Source organism: Musca domestica, unplaced genomic scaffold, assembly GCF_030504385.1.
Source record: "Musca domestica strain aabys unplaced genomic scaffold, Musca_domestica.polishedcontigs.V.1.1 44, whole genome shotgun sequence".
Lineage (NCBI taxonomy): Eukaryota > Metazoa > Arthropoda > Insecta > Diptera > Muscidae > Musca > Musca domestica.
This window is the reverse complement of record NW_026712334.1, coordinates 1,759,118-1,781,523: the sequence shown is the minus strand read 5'-3', so window position 1 is coordinate 1,781,523 and position 22,406 is coordinate 1,759,118. Positions and strand designations below refer to the sequence as shown.

Genomic DNA, 22,406 nt, shown 5'->3' with positions numbered 1-22,406 from the left:
CATTTTTTTGGCCCAATCAAACTTATAATACAACCAACAAATACTGTTGTGCGGTATAAAAAATAACCTTCATTAATAAAAAAAATAGATTTGTATATTATTTTAAAATGCACATATCACAGAGTTTTATGTTTTTTTTTTTTCTACAATCCTAACAACCAATTTCAAGAAAACACCATTGGACTCAATCATTTGCAGAACTTTCCACAATGTTGTTTTTGTTAGTCATTGTGTTGCCTTAAGCATGGAATGAAGCTGATTTTCATTTGCTCCAGTTGTGTATTTTTCTGTGGAGAGGTCATGGCAAACTGGAACAATGAACCATTGTTATAGTTTGCATAACTCTGGATAAGAAAGTATATCGTTTTTTTTTCTTTTTCCAAAATATGTATATTTAAATAACCAATTTAAATATTAAAAATATTTTATTCGCATTTTTCTCCAAATGGGTTATGGTTCTAGTGTGTGTTTTAGTAGATTAATTCATATTGTTAATAAATTTTGCTGGATGTTAGTTCAAAAAATGTATAACCAACACAGAAAATATTAAGCTTAAAATAAAAACAAACATTTTTAAAGGTTTTTTTTTTTTATCAATTATCCGAATAAAATAATAAACAACAATAAAGCTGTATTGCAGATGATTAAAAAACATAATTTAAATATTTGAAATAAGCGAAAAATGGGACGAACTGTTGTCTACTGTTTATACTGTTGGGGGTATTATAAGTATGATCTGGTCAAAAATTATATGAAATCTCGAAATATTGGTCCAAGACATGGGAAACCATATATGAATCTTCCTATCTCGCCGAGCTGAGTCGATCTAGCTATGTATGTATGTCTGTCTGTCCGTCAGTCCATCATTACGCTAGAGGTCTCAATTATGGCCCGATCCTGACGAAATTTAGCTTGGGGTAAGAATCGAAGCGTATTTTTTTGAAAATGATCGCAAAATACAGGGTGAGATAAAACAATTAAAAAAACATTAAGTTCGGCCGGGCCAAACTTTTAATACCCCCCGCCTTAGGGTAAAGGAAACATTAGAAAAAATGTGGCAAAAACCATTAAAATGCCAAATATCGGGAGGTACCGTTATATGGGGGCTATACCAAATCGTGGACCTACACATGCAAGGTTTCGCCAACGGAGCTAGAACCCATTATGACCTACAAATACCAATTTTCAGACAAATACGTGGAAAAAATGTGGAAAAAATCATCAAATTAACGAATATCGGGAGGTACCGTTATATGGGGACTATACCAAAACGTGGACCTATACGTACAATGTTTCGCCACACGAACTAGGACCAATTATGACTCACAAATACCAATTTTTAGACAATTCAGTGAAAAAATGGCCCAAAAACCATCAAAATACCGAATATCGGGAGGTACCGTTATATGGGGGCTATACCAATACCCATACATGCAATGTTTCGCCACCGGAGCTGGAACCCATTATGACCAACAAATACCAATTTCTAGACAAATTCGTAAAAAAAAATGTGACAAAAATAATCAAAATATCGAATATCGGGAGGTACCATTATATGGGGGCTATACCAAAACGCTGAGTGCGATGGTGCTGAGTACTGTTGGAATGTCCAAGGTCTGCGGCCAAATGTTTGCGTTCCCAAGGCTTTGATGAACCCTCCAGAATATTTTCCCCCATAATATTCTGCATTTATTCTGATGCCACGATCGATTACGAGCGGAGAGCGACCATCGGCTGTTATGTCGGCCCACACCATCACCATGGCCGGCACATAAGTTCTGGTGGCCAACCGAAGGTGTTCATTTTCAGCTGACCTCTTTGGCAAGTAAACACGATCGTTTTGCTTGTTTACAAACTGCTGGACAACGAAGGTTTTCTCATCGGAGAAAACTTAATTCGGCAAGTCACCACTTTTGGCCAAGAGAAGCCACTCTTTGAATCTTGTGAGAATATTTACTTTCTGCTTCGGTGTAAGTTCTTGTACTTCTTGAAATTTCGTTCCTACCCCGAGCTCATTTTTCAATAATTGCTGAATTTTGATATGTTCAGCTCACGAGCCATTTTTCGGCCACTGAAATACGGGTTTCCATCTAGTCGCTTCTTTACTTTTCGAACCATTTCTGCTGATGGTACTGTGCTGTTTTCTTTCGTCTACTTCCTTGACGTCGGGCTACGCTACCAGTATCACGGTAACGAGCGATAGTACGAGACATAAAAGATTTATTTAAATGCATTTAAATGTTGGATTTGCTCTAACGATAGCCACTTGTAGTTGTCCAGCCAAATATGAAGAAATCACACTATCGGTCTTGAATCTCATCACGAATGATTTTTTTCTGGAAAATTTTCACCAAAATGCTTTTGTGCGCTTGTAAACAATATTATGAGCTGTCACTGGAATAATTTTAACAGCCATCGGACTAGTGGCTTAGAAATGACAGCAGTCTGAATTTGGTAGCGGTTTTTTTATCTCACCCTGTATTTGGAAAATATTGGTTACCGATCTATGATGATTATTCGAAAATAGGAACAATTATGTTTAACATTTCTTTTATTATGTTATAGGTCAAAAGGATTTCAGATCTGCAGATACTCCGCAGCAGATTATGGCGATATTTTTAACTCCGCCCCACTATAGCCTAGTTGTTTATTATATTATTGACTTCGATTTAAAAAGTAAGCACTAGTTGTGATGATAGCAATACAAAATAGATTTGCCTTATGAAGCCACTTTAATTTCTTCATTGCTAAACAATGCGGTTGGAGTTCAAATATGCATCGCTGCATAAAAAGCAACCATTTTGCAAATCGTCGTTTATATCACATTAAACTGCAACCATGCACACAACAAAAATTTTAATATAGCTTATGGGAATTTCAATAGGACATCCATATTTTCCATAATGGCGAAATATGGATTCCAACAATTTTATACCAACACATATTTACTCACTTAGTTGACTAAATATGCCCTTCAATTTGATGGAGTTCATCATTGTTGATGCGACTTTCGTAGGGTTATTAAATCAAATAAAATGCTTTTTTTTCTTCTTCTTAAATATCTCAAAAACTCATTTAGTGCTTTGTACATCTGAATTTTTATACCTGCAGACTTTTGGTTATAATGAGGTCACAGGAGGTAACATCTGTTACAAAATTCTAGATACCGAATTTTATACAATTCTGTTAGAAAATGTGACAAAAATCTTCAAAATACTGAATATAGAGAGGTACAGTTATATGGGGGCTATACGTGAAAACGTGATATAGAGAGGTTATATGGGGGCTATACACAAACGTGGTCAAAATATGATCCATTTACAAAAAATATACACATTTGCAAAATACTAGCCTTTTATCTCAATTCGTTCGGAAGATAGCGTGATTGCAACAGATAGAAGGACATCGCTAAATTAAATTAGAAATTTACGCTGATCTAGAGTAAGGTCTAACATAGTCTAACAGTATTTCGAGATATTGCAAACGGAATGACAAACTTGATATACACTTCCTAGTATGGTGTAAGGCACAAACGTTTCTAACTGTCTGTGCGCATCATAACTCTCGAAGAAAATATCCGACTTGGTCCAAACTTAGTACTTCGTAATATTATTACCAAAATTAAATCGAGTTGGGAGATTCACACATTCTGATACCTCTCCCACAAAAATGTTTCAAAAAAAATCAAATTTCATGTAGAGCGATGGATATGCGCGAACCCCGTTGAAATTGGTGATAATCGTTTCAAATTTAGATATACCTCCTAAATATATCCGGTACCATTTATCAGATATAGCCCCGAAATACAAGGTTTTAAAAAGATCGGATCAGATTTATCTTAATCCGATATATAGTTTATTGTGCACCAAATGACTTATATCAGTCCAAATGAACAGAATATTGGCAATTCCGAGTGAATTCATCCTTGAAACAAATTTGGTGAAAATCGGTTCAGATAAAGCTATAGCTCCCATATGTATATACATTTCATCCGATTTAGGGTCTTAAGTTCCTCACATGCGTAATACGCACTCCACTACAATGATCTTTGGTACCAGATATCAGATACAGCTCAGAAATAAGTGTCTAAAATTTTGTCAAGATCGGTTCAGATTTGGATATATCTCCCATATGCATCTTCATCCGATTAGAGGTTTATTGTGCACAAAACGGCTAATATAAGCCCAAATAGAGTGGAATTTGACATATACGCCCTTCCTTAGCTTTGAAACAAGTGTATCAAATTTGGTGAAAATTGGTTCAGATATAGCAATAGCTCCCATATATATTAATACGCATAATGGTGTAGGGTATCATATATGACGGCCTCGTTCGACTTTTGACCTTTCCCTACTGGTTTTATTTTGACCAAATGTCAATCTTATTTTTTTAAGATTTTCCTCCAAAACTTTTGGATTCTAAAATAAGGTCTGGGCCACATATCCTTCTTCTTACTAAAAAAAAATACTTCTTCGTATTATTCTGTAAGGCAAGTGTGGCAGATATTATAAAGATGTTTTTACAAGGGCTTTAATCAGTTAATAGTATTTAAAGTTCATTTGAGGGCAATAGTAAGCCCTTGAGTGCTGAAATAAAGTCCTCACGAGATATATTGACTCGTCTGTTAATATTTTATATATTACTTCCCCAGAAAAGCTTTTTCCAGAGAATTATATCTTTCTCAGTTACTAAATAAATCGAATTTCCCATTAAATCTTTTCTGAGAGTAATTTTCCCTGGTGAGGGCTGTCAGAGATTTTTCACATTTTTCCCTGCAGCTGGAATCTTTTTTACCTCACAACCAATTCGAGTAACCCCAGAACTGATATAAGCCATAGCACACTCATACACATACGAGTTTGCACAACCTTACCAGTTTTCATGACTTTACATTTTCCCATAAAAACCAATATGTTAATTTGCCAACATAAGTTTTACAATAACATCCACAAGGTTTCGTTTATTTCAAGAGCAAAAAATGGCATAAAACACGTTAATTAATGCATTTTCAACATGATCTCTCGAATATGGTTTGTGGGAAATTTATCTTTTATATAATCGAATTTTGGCGACAATATTGACTTTTGCATAAATTTAAATCATTACGCATTGTGTTAACACCTGTTTTTATAATCTTGAATAACACTGTGCAACACAAGAAGTAATTACAGAAAAAGTCCAGCAGAAAATTAAAGTAGATAAATAAGACACGTAAATCGGCGTTTTGACATCGCAAAGTAACCTAAATAAGCAAGTCAAGCTATATCCAGCTATACCCAAATCTGAAGTGATCGTGAAAAATTTTGGCAGAAGCATTTTTGGGCTGTATCTGACATCTGTTACCAAATATCATTCTTGTGGATTGCATACTACGAATGTGAGGGACTTAAACATCAAATCGGATAAATCATATACATGGGAGCTATAGCTATATCTGAACCGATTTTCTCCAAAATTAATGTACTTGCTTCTAGATTGAATTCGGTCGGATGTCCATTTGAACTGATATTAGCCATTTAATATATAATTAACACGAAATCGGTTGAAGATATAATGGGCTCTATATCTAAATTTGAACCGGTTCTCACCAATTTCAATAGGGTTCGTCCTTGTGGCAAACAAATATCGTTTGGAAAATTTCATCCCAATCGAATAAAAAAAACGCGACCTGCATTTTGTTCACATGACAGACTGACTGACATGCATAAATCGACTCAGAAAGTGATTCTATGAAGGGCCATAAAAGTAAATATGAGTCTATCTCGTATCTTTCTCCATGAGAGGGTATATTTCATTTGATACGGCCAAAACGTGTCTTATCGAAATTTTAGACCCTAGGTCTCTTTGGATCAAATCTAGCTGTGTGTCTGGTTGACTGGTACGCACGATAATTCTCGAAGGGAGTATCCGATTTGGTCCAAACTAAGTCCATCGTAATATTATTGTTAAACTTATATCGAGTTCGGAGATGGGCAATATCGGCCCACTCCTTCTTGTACATAACCACAAAAATGTAGAAATATTCAAAAAAAGGTTTTTCTGCACAGAGAGAAAAACTTTAATCCGATTTTGAACGAACTTCGCAAATCCTAATATATGCATGAGTGCTAGGTCAGGTACCAACATGGACAATATCGAATCATTCCATCAAGTACTTACCACACAAATGGTCAAAATTTTTAATAACTTTAACTCTTATAAAATGTGATGTAAGATTCCAACTATCTTCAAATTATACACAACATAATATTTCTATTTATCCAAGGTCTGGACTGAAGATGGAATATATCGGTCTACTACTTCTGGTACCTCTCTCACAAATGGTCAAAATTTTGAAAATCCATTAAGTTCATAAAACGCGAAATTAATATCCGACTCCATTCAAACAGATCTTTCTATCATCTGTCATAAATGAGATCGGACCATTTATTTTGGTACCTCCCCCACATAGGGTTCACGATTTTGAAAAACAAAACGCTAAGAGAAAGTGAAATAAGCATCCAACTTTCTTCAAATTCTACACATACAAATATTTTCGCTAACACGATATCTGTTGTGAAGATGATAGACATCTGCGAACCTCTTCTGTACCTCACCCACAAAGGGTCACAATTTTCAATAATTTTATCTGCTACAACCTGCGATATCTAAATATTTTTCCCAACCAGAAATTGAAGATATAAATGTTCGATTTTCTTGTAATTTTACCCACACCAATATTTTTATCTGATTTAAATGAAGTATGAAAATGGAATACTTCGGTCGACTATATCTGGTTCTTTCCGCACAATATAACATTTTTTAAAAATTATCACATATTTCATATAAATTTTCCACTTCGTAATAATTGTTTCATACTTAGGTCAGGAGGAATGTAAAATATTCGCAAATATTTCATTTAACCTCCCTTACAAACTAATTTTTTGTGTTATCATAACTCTTATAATATGAGAAATGAGGCACCGATTTTCTTAAAATTTAGCACATCTCTAATATTCATTTAAATTCAATCCAATTTACATATAAATGGTTTTAAGCAATTTAAGCGTCTTTTAAATAATCCATCTTTCCTTTTGTTTACTTTAATTTACTTCCATCCATGTTATGTTAACACGACGCTTAAACCTTTAATTTAATTTTCATACAAGTGATAACGCTTAAAGTCGGCTAAATTAAATTTATTCATGCCACAGTTAAGACCAATTACAAATTAATTTCTTTCACATAATTAACTTTAGTGGATTACATAAAAACATTCAATAACCGAAAGTCTGCTGAGTCGTCACATTAACTCAATTTGTCTGCTTTCGGTTCTGCGTGGCAGGGCAATATTCTGCAAATGATACTTCATCATTGAGAATGAAGTACACAACTTTAACTGGAGCATAATTTTATGATGCTCAGACAAAAAAGTAATTGTGGCAAATGTACAGACTTTCATGCAAGTGAAAATTATTGAGAGCACTTTGTGTTTTAATCAAATGTTTGAATTTGCTGGCACATTTGTTGCATATTTATGTGAAAAATGTGTGTAAGCAAAAAATATTTTTTTTTATTTTTAATTTTTGAATATTTTTTATTTTATGACAAGTTTTTTGTAAATTTCTCGAAAATGAAAATTAAATTCGTCACTTGATTTCGGCTATTGTCGTATTTCTCTAAAATTAGAGCTTCCTTCTACATATGTATGTCATATAATATGTGTATTTTGTAAGAAGTGATAAATGAGAGAGAATCTAATGCAAAAAAAAAAAATATATATATATAAATAAAAAAATAAATAAATAAAGCAAGTTATAAAATATCTGTTGGACAGAAGGATAGATGTATACCCTCTGCCAATATTCGATTACTTAAATATACTTTGACTTCTGTAGTTTCTGATGGAATGGGCCAATATTGTCGGGCCTAAATAAATATGATATAAATATTTCGCCATTATGAGATATGTAATAATTTTGAAAAATTATTAAAACATGCGTGAGTTACAAGACATAGTCGACCGAAGTATTCCATTTCCATACTTTATCTAATACAGATAAAAATCACAAGAAAATCGAACATTTATATAATATTTTATGCAGGTTTCTCATTGAGAGAAGAGAGTTGGATATCAATTTCGCTTTCTTTCAGCGTTTGAACCCAGAAGAAATGTTCCGACCTCTACCATCTTAATAACAGATCCTTTGCTGATAGACATATTGTGATGTGCCAAGTCTGAATGGAATCGAATCGAATTTTAATTTCGCGTTTTATTATCTTCATGGATATTTAAAATGTTGACCCTTTGTGGGGAAGGTACCAGAAGGAGTGGACCGATATATTCCACCTTCACAGCAGATCTTGTGTTAGTAGAAATAATGCGATGTGTGAAATGAAGAAAACCGAACGCTTATTTCGGATTTTATAATCGCTTTGGTTATTCATAACTTTGCACCTTTGTGTACCCGAAGGAATGGTCTGATCTATACCATTTTCATAACAGATTTTCTGTTGATAGAAATATTGATATGTGTGAAATTGGCAATTGGCTTCTCAAATGTATGAGTGTTATAATTATTCCAAATGTTGACCCTTTGTGGGGGAAGTGCTTGATGGAGCACGGACAAAAATATTAAAAGTTTGTACTTAATCGAACGAAATCTTGTTATATGAGGTACACTAGAGGAGTGGACGGATATTTTCCATATATGGGAGCTATATCTAAATTTGAACCGATTCTCACCAATTTCAATAGGGTTCGTTCTTGGGCAAAACAAATCTTGTTCGGAAATTTTCATCTCAATCAGATAAGGACAGACGGACGGACACACGAATACAATGATGATCCTCAGAAGTAACTATGGGTCTATCTCGCTTCCTTCTAAATGTTACAAATAAATGCACAAAGACACAATACCCTTACCACTATGTGATGTAGGGTACAACAATCCGCTGAAAAATACTGTTAAAATTATAACAATCCCGAATATAGGCAGTTATTGATTGATGATTTAAGCGACACTATCGTAATGACATGTACCAAGAATTACATATACAGGTCCGCGTCTTCTTATAGGCCTCCATATATTATATATTGAGGCCTATAAGAAGACGCGGACCTGTATATGTAATTCTTGGCACATGTCATTACGATAGTGTCGCTTAAATCATCAAATCACCGTATATTGGAATGTACCGTTACATGAAAAGTATGCGAAGACGTGGACCTGTATGGACAAACCTAAAATTCCAAATTTGAACCATTTCCTGTGAAAAATGTGACACAAATCATCAAAATACGGAATGTTATTTGGGAACTATAGCAAAAGCTAGACTTATTGACAGTTTTGTGTGTGAATTTTTATTAAATTATGTCAAGTCATGCTGCCAATTTATAGCAAATTCGTACCTAAAACACCCAAAAACTTTAAATGTGGCGGTAAATAAAAACGTTGACCTAGTAGACTACGGACATTTGAGTTAAGTTTTGTTAAAATGTTTATTTCGAGGAGTTGCAAACTCCCTTAAATATTACTCGATAAAAAATCACAATTTCAGGTCTCTTTCTTGTTCCATTTTGGCCCGCAGATTTATATCTTTACGGGGTTAGTGTTATCCAACATAATTGATTTGATATTTGGAGTCCGATCTGTATTTACATTCATGTTAGTAAGCGAACAAAATAAATTTGTTTCATTGGTATGTGTTTGGTACTACGTAATTGTATTTCAGTTAATAATTTTATAACTACTCTAAGTAACATTAATTTTCATATTTTACTTAATATATCCGATTACCAACATTGAAGAAATGAAAAATGAGCAACCGACCCATTCCGGATTATGGAAAAATACAATTATATTCCCATAATTCTTGCCAAAATATTAATTGAATCGATTCAACTGAAAATTTCGACAGAATGATTAAGAAGAAATTTTGTTTAATATAATTTACAAAACAGCAACATAATTGAATTCATATTGAAACCAATTTCTTTGATGGTAAATTAATTTCATATATTTCTAGGAAAATTCAATTACATTAATTTCACAGATCGTCACTTGAACATTTTACTCATTAACTGGAAATTCAAATATAATTAATAACTGGTCTTGTGTTTGTGTACGTAACACAAAATTTGGTAGAAATTTAAGTACATTGAATGGCATGTGTAAATTTAAAATAAGGAAATATTTTATGGGGCATTTTTGTTTGCAGTATAGCTAATATAAAATAGCTTCCGATTGTACTAAAAACAACACCGAAACTACTTCGACATAGCGTTTTACACCGTTCACTACTATGCAGACAGTGTATTATAAGCCTATTTAGATGCTTTGCATTGTTTTACATATGCAACATATACAACTGAAGAATAGGCGGCAATTATTGATATTTTCTTTTGTCATTACAATATGATAGTTGTTGCGGAAGTGGTTCTTCCTTCGAATTCGACCCCTCCAATTTGGTTTGCTGGGCACATATGTGTATTTCGTAGTCCGTCTATCCAGGTTAATTAGTAATCAATTCAAATCCCTACGAAATCTTAAATATTTTTTTCTTGACATCGCATTTGACCAATGGGTTTTAATTATATGATTATGATCAATTATGAAACAGGATCAGGTCAAGGACAGAAAAAAACCCACACTTTTGAATCATTATCTGAAAATATTTAAGGGTGAAAATTTGATATTTTGAAATCTTAATAGGTAGAATACAAGTTAAGTATCATCAATAAATGAACAAGACGTAGGTAAGTGGGTGATAAAATGGTATTCCAGGAACTTTATACGAAGTGGTAAAAAAATGACTTTAAACTGTGTTTTTGGGGCTAAAAATTATTTCTGGGGCCAGATTGAGGATTTTCTAATATTTCTATCACATTTTATGCAAAATCATAAAACATTCAAAAAAAAAAAAAAAAAAAAAACAAATAAACAAAGTCTATATTGGTGCGGGGCCGACCATGTGATACCTCTTTATATCCAAATCCATTTTGGAAGATTTCGTTTGTATATTAATGTCAAAGAGCCCTGCCCAGATGTTACCCTTAGGTTTTTGACTCGGAGAATTTGGCCCATATTTACGCACTCCGTCGAAAGTTGTGGTCTATTTTATAGTTAAATATAATCCAATAGTCATCCAAAATGCTAGGCTTCTTCCTTGTCCATAACTCTCTTCTGATGCGGAATTCCGTGTCGATTAGTCGATTGTGGCCTATAGAGCGACTACAAAATTAGAAAAACTTAAATTGTTTTGTCCATTTGTAGCCCTAAATGTACATTTTAAAAACAATAGGCCTTAATTCTGAACCTAATGCTTCCCCATGCAATTTCGCGACGATCGGCCGATAATTGTGACATGCATATAATACCCTCAAAGCATAGTGTTGATGGGTGTAAAAATTTAGAAAATTTTCAATTCAAAATTGTAAGTCAAATTGAAAAAATCGCATGCGATAAAATAAATAAGAATAAATAAGATCTATTTCTTTTACATATATATTGTTCCTATTTTGCTGTATACCCGATATCTTGGCTATCAGCATCACTTTAACGGTCAGTAGTGACCTTTTAATGTATTTGTGATTTGGCTGGGGTTTAAATTATTCGCTGTTTAATGGAAAAATTTCTATTTCTTACATAAAAGTCAGGGTCTATTTCAACCTAAGTATTGTCCGATGGCCGCCCAAATTGGTGAGCTTCTACCCAATCCTAAACTCTAACTACATCTAAATTTCCGCGTCGATTGGTTCATAATTGTGGCCTAAAGAGCAGCTGCATTCAACCTCTAAATATTATGCGATCATCTCCAAAAGAAATAGGGTTCTATTCTGACCATAACCCCATCTTCATTTTTAATTTCATGAGGATCGGGCCATAATTACGAGCTGTAGCGTGATTAAAAATTAACATGGACAGACGGACGGACGGACATACATAGCTAGATCGACTCAGCTCGGCGAAATAGGAAGATCCATATATACTTTCCTATGTGGAAAACCAATATTTCGAGGTGTTACATAATATTGGGCCCAATCAAACTTATAATACCCCCAACACATAGTGTTGTAGGGTATAAAAATGTGACCCTTTGTGAGTGAGGTACCAAAAGGGGTTCGCAGATATATATCTCACCACAGATCTTGTGTTAGTAAAAATGTTTGTATGTGCAAAATTTGAAGAGAGTTGGATGCTTATTTCGTTTTTTTGAGCGTTTTCTTTTTTTCAAAATCTTGAAGCCTAAGAAATCATCCGATCTCTACTATTTATATAACTGATCTTGTCTTGATGGAAATATTGAGAAGCACCAAGTCTGAATCAAATCAGATGTTGATATAGCGTTTCATGAGCTTCATGGGTATTCTAAATTACCGATTAAATAATGTACCGATATATTCTATCTTTACACCAGACATAAGGTTAGTACAAATAATGGCATGTGAAATATGAAGAGAACCGGAAACTTATTTCGAATTTTTTGATCGTTTTGGTTCTTCAAAATTGTGACCCTTTGTGGGTGTGGTACCCAAAGGAATTGTCCGATATATACCATATTCAGACCATTGTGTTGATAGAAATATTAAGATGTGCCTAGTTTGAAAGGAAACGGATGTTTATTTCTCGTTATAATTCATGGTTTTAAATTTTTTTACGATTTGTGGGGGAGGTACCGGGAGGAGTGCGCCTATATAACCCATCTTCACACCAGATCTTGGTTTAATAAAAATATTTTGATGAGTGTAATTTGAAGACAATCGGACTCTTCATTTTATAAGAGTTTCAATTATTCAAAATTTTGCCCCTTTGTGGAGGAGGTACTTGATGGAGTAAACAGATATTTTCCAACTAATCTAGCACTAATGCAAATATTAGAATTTGCAAGGTTGGAGTAAAATGGAATTATCCTTTCTATTGCAGCTCTTTCTTGTGCATCAAAATATTTTTTTTTAAAGTTCGACCCTTTGTGTACCAGAAGGAGTGGACCGATATTGCCCATCTCTCTAGCAATTGACTATAATATTACGATGGGGAGTTATCGTGCGCACCAGCCAGCCAGGCAGACAGACAGACGGGCCGACGTACATCGCAAGATGGACTCCAAATGTCTTGAAACGCATTTTGCCCAAAGAGACCTAGGGTCCAAACCCGTTATTTCGATGAGACACATTTTGTCCGTATCTAGCTATATGGCTGAGGGTATACAAATCTTTGAAAAGGTGCCAATAGTACTAAATATGCAACTTTTTGCACAATTGTAACTTATGCTACACAAGCCTGGATGACATGAGAGAAGCATCGGAAATATTCATCTTTATATATGGACCAAAAATAAAAATTTTGTAATACCCCGAAATATTGGTCCCCAATATCTATGATCGTCCGTCTGTCCATGTTAATTTGTAATCACGCTACAGGTCGCAATTATGGCCCGAACCGCTGGACCACTAATCTCATGCCTGAAAAGGAAACCGCATAAAAAATGCCAATGAAAATGTAAATATATTTTGTTACATTTTTTTAATTTTTGTCATATTTTTTTGCGTGTGATTTTTATAACCTACAACACTATGAGTTGGGGTATTATAACTTTGATTGATAGACCATAACATATGTGTTAAACAAAAGTCAAATTTTCCATTAAATCGCAAATTGTTTTGGTCCCGGCGAAATCACAAATAGACGAACAGGTCAACTAGATGCCGAACAGGTTACGTAGATGCCGATAGTAAATATATAGGATATATATAGCGAAATATATGCAATGTGTACATACAATGGATGAGGATGTGAGCTAGAATGCTTATATCTCAAGAATTTCTGGACCGATTTTGAAAAATTTTGTCAATTCAGAATGCTCTCTTGGCATAAAAGTATAAAAAATGGCATAAAAATATGCCAATAATGACGTTTTTATAGATTCTGTAGTAATTTGTGAAAATTATTTATTTTTTCATATTTTTATATACAGATTGCAATTATCGTCCGATCCTCATGAAAATGTTCACAAGGGCAGAGCTAGGCTCAGAAGGGCTATGCTTATTGTATTCAAAGATGTCCGCAACATATTTAGGGATTGAAATGGACCAACAGCTGTTATAAAGGTCACAAATAGTTGGCTTTTTATGCTGATTTCGTTGACGAATATAGCCAAATATCGTAGACAAGCAAATCATACAGATGAGCCTATATTTGGAGATACAGAGGGGCCTCTTGCTTTTGGAAATAATGGCAAAATATTTAGAGGTTCAAATGAACCAAAAACAGAAAAAATATCCTGATCACACAATTGAAGCCAATCTACACGCCTGAGAAGAGAGTTAAGGACAGGGAAGAATTGTGGCATTTTCGATGACCATTGAATTATATTTAGCTGTAAAATGGACCACAACAACTAACAGCAAGACAGAGTGCACAAATATTGGGCAAAAGTCCTTGTTCCATATGATAAGCGTAATATCCGTTACATAATTTCAAAAGCAAAATCGTCATATTGTAGTGTTGTAGGATATCACATGGTCGGCCCCGCACGACTATAGCCTTTGCTTACTTGTTGTTAATATGATTTACAATTTTGAATTGTAAATTTTCTAAAGTTTTTCTGCAACCCGCAGAACGTTCCTGAAAGTGTCTTGAACTGAATGGGCTAAAATTTGAAATTTGATTTCCTAACAAATAAAAAATATTTAACAAAACTCCCCAAAAAAAGAGATGTTTGAACAAGCGATCCAATTATAATTTTAAGTAGTTGAGACTAAATAAATCCGGTTAGGTCAAACTCAACGTCATTTTTACTTAATTTTTCTTCACATTACAATTCTTTACTCTCAATCATATACATTTTTTTCCACATCGAAATTAAAAAAGTCTAATCTCGCCAGCCAGACATGTACTCTATAAAAAAATTAATTGTTATTTGTTTTCAACTAAATATCTGAGAAAGACATATTATACATCTCTTCCACACATACTTAGCAGAAGACCATTAACTTAATGACATACACGGGCATATCCAATTCAGTTTCTTTTTTACAATTTTTACCTTTTACAATGCCTTCAATTCTCGTATTTCGTTTCAATCAATTTGCGATTCTCCCTCCAATCTACTTATCTTTAAAATGTGTCAATTAAAGTAGCTGAAATTTTAGAATTTCTGAACACTCTTGAAAATTGCACATCAACTGACAATTTGACATTAGATAAGCTGCAAAAAACATTGATATTTTAAGTATTCAGGTGTACGCAATTTGTTTCTAATGAATTACTGTCAATCAAGATGAACGCAAAAATAAAGTCGAGCTACTTGAGTGATATATACATAAAGGAAAGTAGAGAAAAAACAAAATGTTGTAGTTGAAGGGAGGACCATTTGAAAATTAGTTGGCAGAAAAAAAAACCAACTGTGGCTAAGGGGCATGCAATGCGTTATTCGAGTAGAGCTTATCCGAAACTTGTTGAAAAATAAGCATCTGTAAATAATATAAAAAAACTTGAAAAGAATTCTTAAAAAAAAGGGGATAAAATGTCATCAAAACTTGATAATATAAACGTGTTGGCGTTTTACAACCGTTGGGATATCAATTAGACTATGCGAGATCCTACAAAATACAAAAAAAAAAACGAATTTGATGCAATGGTGCTTTTCGGGGTGGCAATAACCTCCAAGTTAAATATCAAGATAAGTAAGATTTTTTGGGAAGCAAATTTCTGCATAGTCATCCACTGCAGATGAATGCTCAATTTCATAAACTCATACATTCTACAACCATCGAAAATCTAATTTATCTGATTATCAGCCGGTTCAGAGAACTACTTTATCCTGATGGTTGGTCCATCGAAATAAGCATAAGAGCAAGAAAACTGACATTGGTTGTCATTATGTTTGAAAATATATGAAATACGGATTTTTTTAAATATTTTCTCAGTAACCATCAGGTCACAAAAAGTGGATTACAATTTTTTTTTTGAAAATTTTCTAAAAATATTTTCTCAGAGACTTTTATGCTATCAAACATAATATCTGTTAAATATCTTCTCAAAGAATGTTAGGACAACCAAGCTGAATTTTTTAATATAGATACTTTATCTTTAATATAGACTACTTTATCCTTAAAAAAACGAGGGGCAGAAGGTATTTTCCAAAACACAGCTGCAATCGTTTGTAAAATGTCTGATGGTTGGTCCATCGAAATAAGCATAAGAGCAAGGAAACTGATATTGGGTGTTATTATGTTTGGAAATATATGAAATACGGGATTTTTTTAACATTTTCCCAATAACCATCACACAAAAAGTGGATTAAAAAATTAAATTTTTTTGAACATTTTCTAAAAATATTTTCTCAGGGACTTTTAGGCTATCAAACATAATATATGTTAAATATCTTCTCAAGGCATATTTGCTCAAAGAATGTTATTATAGACTTTAAGCCAACCAAGCTAGGATCTTTAAAAAAATTTCTCAAAGTCTTTTAGGAAACAATAATTTTTTTGTAACATTTTCAGAAGCATATAAAGGTTTCCATAGTTGGATTTTTTTAAATATTTCCCGAAGGACCCACATGTTATCAAAGTTAGATTTTTTAATGTCAAGGTCCCCAAACGTGGATTTGTATACCCTACAACACCTTGATATGATAGGCCTGGCCGCATATGGAACGTCGTTCTAGCTAGGAATTTTCGTTCGTCCTAGAATCGTTACAACGTACATAGTATTGGGATAATATTTAGCCGATAAAATGAACAGGAACTTTTGTGTGACATTGCAAACCTATTAGAACGACAGAGGACGTTAATATGGGACAAGTGCCAATGTATATACAATGTGTTGTACGGCATTACAAGGTCGGCTCCGCACGACTGTATCCTTTGCTTACTTGTTGACGCTACTATTTTTCTTAAGGACTTTAAGACCATCAAATATACGTTTTTTAAAAAAGTTTTCTCAAGAACTTTTCGGCCAAAAATCGTGAAATTTTTAAAAAGATTTTCTTATGGACTTTAAGGCCAACTTACGTGGAATTTTTAAATATAAATACAGATAACCACATGTGGATTTTTAAAAAATAATTTCTCAAAATCTGTTCAGTCCTAAATCGTGATTTTTCTGGATTTTTATTTTTTTTAAGACAATAAGATCACTAATCTAGGATATCTGAAATATTTTCTAAACGACGGGTCACCAAACCTGGGTTTTTTAAATATATTTTGTGGAGGACTTTTACGCCTACCTAATCAGTTTTTCCTTTTATAGGTTCTCAAAATTTGGGACTTTTACGTCCAAAGAAATTATTTTGTGAGGCTAATATCTTAATATCTACCGTTCTTCATGTCCAATTTCCGAATTCCAGCTCAATCATAAGACTCAACCCAAATTTATCACCATACTTTTCATAGACTTTAACTATACATGTCCGAAACCACCTCCTTTTCTCCACCCTATACACAAACAGTGACCTTAATACCAAATTTCAGAATTCCATTTCTATCCCAACACCCAACGGAACATTTTGAGGCACTTTGGATTTTTCGTACGTTCCTAGTACCTATTTCGAAAAACCATCTTCTTCTCTCAAATATAGACACCAACAGTAACATCCATATCAATTTTCTATCCAATACCCATTTAGTAACATTTAGTTTTTTTTTTCGTACATTTATAGTACATGTTCATAAAGTTGCTATAAATTTGCCCAACACTGTTGGTTGGATATTTACCGGCGGCCGCATAAATGGCATCATAACAAAATGATGTAAATAATGTAAACACGTACACATACACACATACATTTATGCAGCCACCGGTAAATTCCAATGCTGAATTCCAATAAATAGGCATCGTCAACAGCCAAAACAGGTTTGATGTGACGATGCAAATTGGAGAATAGTTAGTTCTCATCGAATTCTTAGCGCGAACGCGAGTTTCCCCCCCGAGTGACAAGTGAAAGTGTAAATACAAAACCCCAAAATAACAAGACTAATAACACAACTTTTACAAAAAATAGAGACATAAAACAGTGAAGTTACAACATAAAGAGCCAAACAACGTACAACAAGAAGGTGAAATTATGCAACGAAAGTTTTGAATTCTAAAACCTACAAACTAATTAATTTAAGAATATATTAACTTAAAACTAGTGAATTGAAACTTAGAAACTAGTGAGTTAAAATGTACAAAAATAAATAAACTAAATAAAACTTATGAACTATTGAAAACATAAAATAAATTGCAAAAACCTAAAACCTAATGTTACATCTATATTGCAATTACCCCTGGGAAAAAATCTAAATAATAATAAATAAAAACACAAAATAAAAAACAAAACTAATTTCTTATTATTTCAAAAGGCTCAAAGGCAAAAAAGGTAAGCCTAGAAACATTTGGTCCTCCAGAGCCGGATTAAAAAAGTGAAGTTTTTTAAATTATTAAAAACGAAAAAAACTTGTGAGTGGACGGACAAAAGAACAGTGAAAAAAAAAAGAACAGTGAAATATACAGTGGGTGCAAAAATAAGTGCAAAGAACAAAAAAGTCAAAAAAGAAAAAATAAATTGTTAAATATTGAAAAACAAAACAATTAATAAAAAAAATAGACAGTGAACAGTGCAACGAAAAGAGACTATACACAGTGCAACAAAAATAATAAAATTTTTTAAAATTTTAGAAAAATTAATTTTTTTCTTTAATTTTAAAAAATATACAATTCTCAAAAAATTTTACAAAATAATGACATTAAATTTTTTTTATACAAGAAGACAATACACAGTGATACACAAAAGACGATACACAGTGACACAAAAGAGACAGTATTCAGTGGAAAAAAGCAGTGGCAAAGGAAAATTGCGAAACAACCACAACACGGAGAATTTTGGAGCCAGCAGTAGGACGGACACACGCAGCACAACAACAACAACCGAGACCCAAAACCCAACATCAAAGTGAGTACTCGTGAAATTTTCTTTTTTGACACAAAAGGGCATTTCGGGAGCAAGCAAATCTTCAATATTTGCATTGACCCGCACATTCCCATAATTTGCAATAACACTTTGACCCATATTCAAAGCTGCTAGTTGCCAACTCTGACACAGTGACTGAAAATTTACCAATTTTGAGCCATTTTTCTGGACGGACAGTTGGCTTTTGACCCGGGAAAAACAGGCAGACATATTCTTTTCTGAAAAAACGGGAATTTTCAGCCATATCCAAATATATATATACTAAAAATTCTGGAATTTTATGAACGTGGAGTTCAGGCGAATACATAAGCGCCATATTGACACAAACACATAAGCTTTTAACTTTGGAAAGTTGGCGTCACCAAGAAAGCATATAAACGCCATATTACAACAATTTTATATACAACTTTTGAAACAAAGCGTCACTTGTAATATATAGTCGCCATATTTTTTGGAAAATTTTGGCGTCATCCGAATACATAAACGAGTAAATAAACCCCGTTTAAAAAATAGCGTCTGGTGGACAGACGAAAAATAACCTAATTTTTTTTTGAAACATTTTTTGGAAAAAAAAGGCAAGCGTCTGGTGGACAGACATACATGAGAAACTTAAACTACAAATTTATTTAAAATTTTGGAGAACAAATTTTATATCGGAGTCTGGTGGACAGACATAAAATCGATCCCATATATTTACAATTTTTTATTTTTATTCTAATTTTAACCTTTTTCCCATTTAGCACAATATTTATTGCTCTAAGGAGCTTAAAATTTTTTCTGTGACCCAAAATTAATTTCTTGCATTTTTCGCAGAAATATTTTGCTGGTATACTTTTTTGATTTTGTGACACATTACACGACTTTTTGGGAAAAATTTCTTCCTTGGATTTTTTTTGCAATTTCTTAAATTTTTTGCAATTTCTTCAATTTTTCTGCAATTCTTGAAATTTATGCTGAAAATATTTGGATTTTGACCCAAATTATTTTCTTTTGAAATATTTTGCTGGGACATAAAATTTTCCGCTGAAATATTTGGACCTTGACCCAAATCAAATTTTTTGGAAATTTTTGCTCAAATTTTTGGATTTTTGACCCAAATTATTTGTTTGAAATATTTCTTCTGAAATATTTGGATTTATACATACATAATTTTCTCTAATTCTCGTTGCGAATTTTATCGAAAAAATTTGGCGAATTTAGAAAATTTGTTGAATCAGACAAATTTTCACAAGCAATAATCAAAGTTATTGGTTATAAAATAAAATCCTCCTTTCATAGGATATTAAGTGATTTTAACCAAAAATTTTTAAAATTTTTTTCGACAACCCAACACACATTTTTACTTCGTTGAAATTTTTTTGGATTCTCTGATTTTTTTTTTTGGAATTTTCAACTCCTCGTTGACAATCAAATTAGACTCTCGTTTTTTTTTGGAAAAAATTGTTACTGAGCAAAACATCTCTGGTAATTTCTGCTTTGCAATTCTCGTTTAAACACTTTTGTTTTAAAAACCTTTGATTATTTGTCGAATTGCAAGAATAAAATCCTCCTGTAAGTGGACCTTAAGAGATTTTATTTTCCTTTTTGCTCATTTTGGCGAAATTTTGACCCTTCTGGTAACCCAGCAAACATTTTTTAATCAAGTCAGTCCGGCGTCAAATATAAAGAAAATTTTTGAATTTTTGGAAAAAAAAAATTTTAATTATTGAAAGGAACGAAATATAATTTGACTCAAACCAATAAAATAGGATCGTTTTCGTCGACAACTATTGAGAAAAAAACTTATCCTCATTTTAACAAATAAAAATTTGGATAAAAGTTTAAATTCTAAACCAAGTTAGTCCTTTTCATTGGGCAACTTTTCTTTTTTGTAAACCAACAAAATTTCGTAAAGGTTAACGCTCAGTTTTCAAAATGGATAAAACGTTAAGCGATAAATTCACAAATTGCGTCAACGATCTTCTGGATTATATTTCAATTTTTTCAATAACCAAACCTGATGACACGGTACATACTTTGGAGACAACAAGGATGGAGTTGGACTCTGCATGGGACCAGGTCAAGAGAGCCTACATAGACTGCCGGGATTATGTTCCAGAAGAGGAAGGAAAGCCGATCGATAAAAATAAACTGAGAAAGTACTATATGGATACAATGGGATCGTACAAAAAAGCGCTGAGTTCAATAAATGGACAAATTCAAAATCTTTTGGATGAAAAGACACAGGAAAAAATGAAAAGAGAGTCAGAGATGTCACAACAAGGAAGGGAAGTGGATTTTACTAATGTATCGCGGCTACCTCCATGCGATACAGACACATTTAAAGGTGGTTATAGAGAATGGCCAACTTTCAGAGATCTATTTTCGGCAATTTATATAAACAACTCAAAATTAAGCAATGTCGAAAAATTATTCCATTTAACGCAAAAGACAGCAGGAGAAGCTAGAGAAATTATTTCACATGTCCCACTAACTAATGATGGATTTACATTAGCATGGAAAAATCTCACAGATCGTTACGAGAATAAACGAATGCAAATTAATGAAGAAATCAAGACACTTTTTAATCTACCTGGAGTTTCTGCTGAATCAAGTCACTCTATTCAAAAACTACAACGCACGGTAAATAGCAGCATTCAGACACTGGGGATGCTTGATGTCGATGTTAAAGGATGGGATCCGATTTTAATATACATTTGTTCAACAAAATTACCTAGAGGCTTTTTAGAAGAATTCGAGAACTCATTAAGCGATTGTAAACAAATTCCAAAATGGGAACAGTTTGACGCTTTCTTAACAAACAAATTCAAAACTTTGGAATCAGTTGGTAACATAAAGCCTTCTACATCGAAATTCGCTCAACAAAAACCAACTAACAATCACACGCCTAGATTTTTGAAAACATTTCAAACAAATGTCTCAAAAAATACAAACAACTTTGGAGGAAGACCTACTAATGTAATATTACCTCAACAAAATAAGCCGAAAAATACTCAAACTTGTCAAGTCTGCAAATCAAATCATTTCATAAGAGATTGCAGCGAATTTTTGAAAAAGAGTGTGAATGACAGAATTCACATCGTGAAAACTTCACACTTATGCTACAATTGCTTGTCATCAAATCACGGAGTAAAGGATTGCAAAAGTCGCTTTGGCTGCCGTATTTGTACTATGAAACACAATACTTTGTTACACAAGGGAACGGAAACCCAAACAACTAACTCATACCTAGCTCGAGTGGAAGCACGACCTAGTACTAGTGCTGCCGCTCTTACAAATCAAATACAGTCCACTACAAACCTAGAACCAACTACTATTACTACTTTGACCCTCCAAGATAAGCAAATTAGTGAGCGACAATCTGGAGGAACGCTACTTTTCACAGCAATAGTACAAATTGAAACCAAAGGACAACTTTACGATGCCCGAGCTCTAATAGACTCAGGATCACAATCCACCTTTATTTC

General features: G+C 33.2%; 1 protein-coding gene across 2 annotated transcripts in view; it reads left to right on the top strand.

Moving 5' to 3' along the window:
• The window catches only part of LOC131804446 (uncharacterized), a 593,503-nt gene extending 575,176 nt beyond the window's left edge, over positions 1-18,327 (top strand). The window contains exon 2 of one of the 2 annotated variants that reach the window (XR_009343139.1): positions 17,989-18,327. The gene's annotated coding sequence lies outside the window, so the exon portion shown is untranslated. The remainder of the gene's footprint in view (positions 1-17,988) is intronic. The other variant, XM_059127326.1, reaches the window with a different exon arrangement.
• Positions 18,328-22,406: the final 4,079 nt, after the last annotated feature.